This window comes from Zonotrichia albicollis, chromosome 13, assembly GCF_047830755.1.
Source record: "Zonotrichia albicollis isolate bZonAlb1 chromosome 13, bZonAlb1.hap1, whole genome shotgun sequence".
Taxonomy (NCBI): domain Eukaryota; kingdom Metazoa; phylum Chordata; class Aves; order Passeriformes; family Passerellidae; genus Zonotrichia; species Zonotrichia albicollis.
This window is the reverse complement of record NC_133831.1, coordinates 18,684,000-18,689,999: the sequence shown is the minus strand read 5'-3', so window position 1 is coordinate 18,689,999 and position 6,000 is coordinate 18,684,000.

Genomic DNA, 6,000 nt, shown 5'->3' with positions numbered 1-6,000 from the left:
AGTAGCTTCCAGGGAAGCTTTTAAATAACATAAATGATGATAATGATAATAGGTTCCCAGAAGAATCTGATATGAATGGGAAAAAAAATTAAAATTAAATATCAGCCAAATTTGAAAAAAAAACATATTCTTAGAATTTTTTTTCATTATACAAATTGTCTTCAGATTATAGGAAAAGAGCTTGTATGAAATAGTAACTATAACACAAAAAGAAAAAAATTATGCTTATCTTCTATTGTGATGTTTATGGGAAATCTTAAGAACTACTCTCATTCAGTATTTCAACAAATAGACAAAAATTAATGAATGATTAAATACGCATGTAATTCCTATCTTATTGATATGTTATGCAATCAAAATAGTTATCATTATTATCCTCTTGAAGTAATCCTGTGGTCCTTCTTTGTAGAAGGAACACACTGAAATGATGTTAACAGCAGTAGAGTATTGCCTGAAGTATTGGCTGATAGTGCAATAAGTTAGTTAAAAAAAACATCTAATGCAACTGGGATTAGAAATCTTTAAAGGATCCTTGTCAAACTGGAGTCCCACGAAAGGACAGTAATTTTTATTAACCACAGTTTAGGGGAGGATGTTTTTCTGGCTCTGGCTGTTTGGCACACATTGTATATAAATACATAATTCAGGGTAAAACAAGTTACACCCCTTTTACCACATGAAACTCCCAACTATGCTTGAAGACCAAAGATCAGTTGCACGAATGAACTGAGACAGAGATTCCCATTTGGTTGATTTTAATTCAAAAGAAAACACTTTTTGATCTGGGTTTATTGTAGTGAGAAACTGCCATTTCCATAAAATTCAAAGCAAGTAAACTCAGATAAGAATCTTTGTTTATTAGGAATAGTTTTTAAAAAGTTAATATGCCACTTGAGGCCACAGGGAAATCAGCATCTTCAGAGAGCACTACTTAAATTTTACAGCAGATTATTTTTTAGAATAACACTTTTCATAGCTTCTTGCAGGCACGAAAATAGCTTTCCATTCACGAACTACAATACCCTGAACAGTAAGATTCATGTTGTTTCCAGTGTTTTGTGAACAAGGCAGGAAGGAAAGAAAGCCTGCAGTGTGATTCCCTCCTGAGTATCAATACATTGTCCCAATATCTCAGCTCAGCGTCTGTTAATGTTACTGGAGTTAAATTTGTGGAGGTGAGTGCAGTGAGGAGAGAGCATATGCTGCAGCCTTTTGACACATACTGCAAACTGCTGGTGCAATGTATCCTGCTGTGCAGCCCTTTAGGAGGCATTGGAAATGTTTCATCCACACCCTAATGTTAGAGCTGACGCAAGGAGAGACAGAACAGAGCTTCCTCCACCGTTGTACCTGCTCTAAAGAGCAACCCTTATGGGACATGCAAGGTGGCACGAGGGAATATTGCAGTAATCCTACATTCTTGTTATTTTAAACTCTTGCAATTGAGGTAATTATGTTAAAGATCATATCAGAGTTTTAAATCATAACACAAGGCACAGGCAGTACAACTACTACAAATTCTGTACAGGACTAGAGAAAAGAGAGGCAAGAGAGCAGCAGCAGCATGTTGAGGCAGCTGGGTCAAAGAGCATGTCAGGATCCTGAAAAATCATAGAAAGACTCTAAAGAGGCTGACAGACATTCTCCAACAGCACGAAACACGGTGGGACCATGGAAACAGGGGCTGGTTTGAAGAGCAGCACATTTGAAAGAATGTGAGGCTTAGCAGGCCAAAATGACTTGGCATTAAAGGCATGTCCCTGTGGTGGGCTGCATGGCTCTAATGCTACAGAAATAGCACAGCAGATTCTTTATAGAAAAAGCCCAAATGTGCAGGGATGAGCATCCCTTACCTTCCTACCCAGCTCCATAGAAAAAATCAGCTTCTCAATTTATTTTACAGATACTCAAATAATTAATACTGAGATACTGGCCCTGAGATAATGCAAGCTCTTCATTGCTTGTCTTAGGAACAGCATCAAAACCCTTCCTTCTCCTTAGGCAACTACTAGTTTAAAGTCTCTCTTTTCATCCTGTATAATAGGGATTGGAAAGGTTGGAGGCAGAAAACATGAAGTGAAGTAAATTAGTGAATAATTACTCCCCTACACAGAAGAAGCAGCCAGCAGTACCCCTAAAGGAGCAAGACAGAACTAGCATGCTGTTGCAATCCTGTAACAACAATTCAACTCCTCAAACTGTTTCTTTCAGCTGAGAAAAAGATGCTACACCAATGACTTTGCAGATTAAAAGAAAAAAAATCAGAAAAAATCAGAAATAGACTAGACAAAAAGAGAGGCAAATGCAATAATTTAATGAAAAACATTCACAAGCAAGCATTTGACAAAATTGAATTATGCTTGAAAGCATAATCTACAACAAAAGAGGAAAGTGAGAAGCAGATAAAAGTTTACTCCTTTTTATTCTAAACTGTGATTCGTCCATTATATAATTACCATAACATTTTCATTTTCCCTAAATGGAAAGTTTGTTCAGTGTTTCACAGTCTAAAACCTGTGTGTGAATGCCACACCTGTGAGTTCCCAATCCTTGTTCATCCACCTATCATATCAAAAGTAATGAAAAAAGTCCCTTTTTCCATTGCATATCAAAGAACCTTCACCTGTTTATCACACACATGGCATGGATATACCTGTGCCCAAAAGTTCAACAGCTTATGTGACAGGAGACACATGGATTTTACTGCAATTTATATAGCAGGACAACCCTATTTGTTGGCATATTTATCGTATTGCAGAATTTGGGGGGGAAAAACCTCTTATTTTACAGGTATAAATTTCTGTGAGTACTTCTAAACTGAAAATCAGTGGAAGAAAATCTCTCATCCAGAAGTACAGAGGTATTAGAACATTCTGTTCTTATTGATCTGGGAAGTGCTGGTCTCTTCTAATCAGAATGTCTATCTTACCTTGTTACCTCCAAACCATTAGAGCAGTCTAAAAGAAATATGTAAGTACAGGGGCTTTTAATTGCTTTGTACAAATTTAGAATGAGAAGTTCACAGGTAATATTTCCATCTGATTTGTATCTTGGCCATGATGCTTTTTTTTTCATTATTGTGCAGTTAGCAACCCAGGAAAGACTAGAACTATTAATAATCGTTCGATCCTGTGCATGCACAGCATATTCAGCCCAGTAACAGCAGCCCAAGTCAGAAAAGAAATGTAATTTGCAGTGTAGTCCTCTAAAGGGCCATGGTGTGCTAAATGATGTGTTATTAATAAGAGTTGCAAACAACAACTGCTCAAAAATAGATACAAATAAATTTTAACAAAGCCCATGTCAAAATTGTCACTATCTATAAGAGCCCTTCAGAACTTCATGGTCACCACTTACATTTGGTCTTTTCCACTCCTTTAAATGCAACCATGTATGTGACAATATGTGTGACAGTGATGGCAAATTTATTATTCAATTACACATTATTAGGCAAATATTTTTACATCATAAAATTTTAAGGATGTATTTCCTCTTTTTCAGAACTCTAAGCCTAAGATGTTCTAAATATTCTGCAACCTTATACTGTAAGTTTGAGCAATATAAACAGCAGTGTGTAATGCAGTGGTTTAAGCTTTTTAATTCTGTGTTCTAGGCCAATATGTGCTTTATGCTAGAGAATTTTTGAAAATATATAAGGAATTTAGGAGCTATAGTGTATAAAAATCTAGCATAATATTGTGTCAGCTTGCTCTTGCAGATTTGCTTCTGAAAGTTACCTTAAGAAAGAATAATTATGCTTCTAGTTATCTTTTTCTCATGTGTCTACTATATATTACTATATATTACAATTTTTTTGAGACCTGTGAGATGGAAGAAAAACGGATCAGTGTGAAAAGCATAGATCTCTTTAAAAAGCTACTTAAGAATGATATCACAATTCTATCTTTTATCTGCTTTATTAATTAATATTCCATTTTCTTCTTTGTTTGTTCATTCTTAGTTTCACTGTGGAAAGTAGGAATCTAAAGCCGTTGCACTGAAACCAGCAGAGAAAGCTGTCAGTGATTTAGTGGGCACAAGACTGTGTTCTAAAGCTGATGGAGGCAGAGGCAGGAGATTTTACACCTTTTATAATGGTCTATGACCTTACAAATATGGTGCAGCACACAAGAAAATTGTCTCACAAGTATCCAGGACTTCTTAGCTATGCTTTTTGCCATGTCAAGGCAACAAACAAAATTAATTTCCTAGAAGTAGTAATCAATTTAGACATTAAGTAGTTCTAGACTACTTTTCCTCAGAAAAATCTCACTTTTCACCAAAGAGAAACATGAGGTGTGCTTGAGAAAAATATTGTATTTATAGCAGAAATTGAAAGAAGCCAATAATCATTTTAAAAATTTAACCCCAGGCTTGAGATAAAACCTTCAGTAAGCTGTTTATCTAGATCAATGCTTAGAAATATACAGTCTCTAGATTAAAAATTATCAATGTTAATTTGATTAATTTCTGCAGAATCGTGGTATTTCTGAGAATAAAGGCCAAAAAATAAATAAAGTAATATAATTAAATATATCACTGTTATAAAGCTGGAATCTATACAAACATATTTATCAATACTTATAACTCTAGTATATTTACTATTGTAATAATTCCCCAAGCTGCCACCAGTCATTACAAAATCAAGCAGAATTTCCCTACATTAAACTTTGAAGGTGACACGAGAAGCAGAACACAAATGGAGCACAACTTCCCCCTTGGCCAGGATGTCACAGAAGGTCTCATTTGAGACTCAGGATATATGGACTTACAAAATGACTCCATGGAGTTACAAAATAAAAAACCATGAAGTTGTGTGTAGATTTGTATTTTCTCTTTCAAAGTGTAAACCTTTCTGGGAAAGTGAAATTAAGGAACAGATTCCACAGGGAATACATCATGGTGAGCAAACCAGGCATGATTATGTTGAAAGGAATGGCAATAAAAATAACTTTAGCATATGGATTCCTTAATCTTTTGGTCCATAAAGGTTTCCTTCTTGTGGGAGCTGGGGCCTGGCCAAGGACAAATTTGTGAATCCGTCCACCACAGGGTTTTGCTAGTCCAGACACTGCTGTTTCTAGTCAAGCATAACAAATAGAGACTTAAGATATTATTTTATGGAAAACACTGTACCCTGATGCAACGCACCACTTAACTGGATGAGAAGCCATTCATAAGATAACAAGAAGTTATGCTCAAGTGTGTCAGATCAATAAGCAATAATGACTGAGGCAGAAAGCATTTGTGTTGAGATTAATGGCCAGTTATAGAAGTGTCCTAGTGCCACAACCAGATCTATTAAATCCACCATGTCACTAACAATTAACCAAGTGATCTTGGTTTAGTCATTATTACAAATATATGTTTATTTTAGAAGAGACTATCATTAGGATTTTAGTTTTGTTTCCATTCTTATTCATGCACAGTGTGCCTTCATGCAGCGCTAAACCAACATCTTCTGATTTATATTCAATTATTTTCTCATCAAGATACTCAATAATAGAAATGGAGAATACAGCTTTAGAAAGTAATTTTTTATGACTGAGTGCCAACCAAATCCAATTTTGACATTTTAAAGTGAATTTAGTGCCAAGCCTAAATTTATGGAACTATTTGATTAAGTCCTCCATTTATTCTCTGGACAGATACTGTACTGATAAAAACTTGTAAGGTCTCCATAAATTTTTCTTCTTTGATTTTACATCAGGACAACCTCCAGATCTTTTATTTCCCAACATGAATCCTAGGATAATCTAAAATGGCATGGACTTCCTTCTCAAGGAAGTCTAAGGCAGCCTAAGAGAGGAACTTTTCTCATTTCTTAATTTGTGCACATTTGAATTAGGACAAACTGGGATCAAGAGAGCAGCACTATATGAATGGAAGCAAACAATTTTTTTATTTATCACATGTACCATATGTCCTTTTACTCTCCTGTAAGAACCTCTGGAATATCTTTCTTTTAGATGGAGGGAACAACAAATGATGGTCCTATTT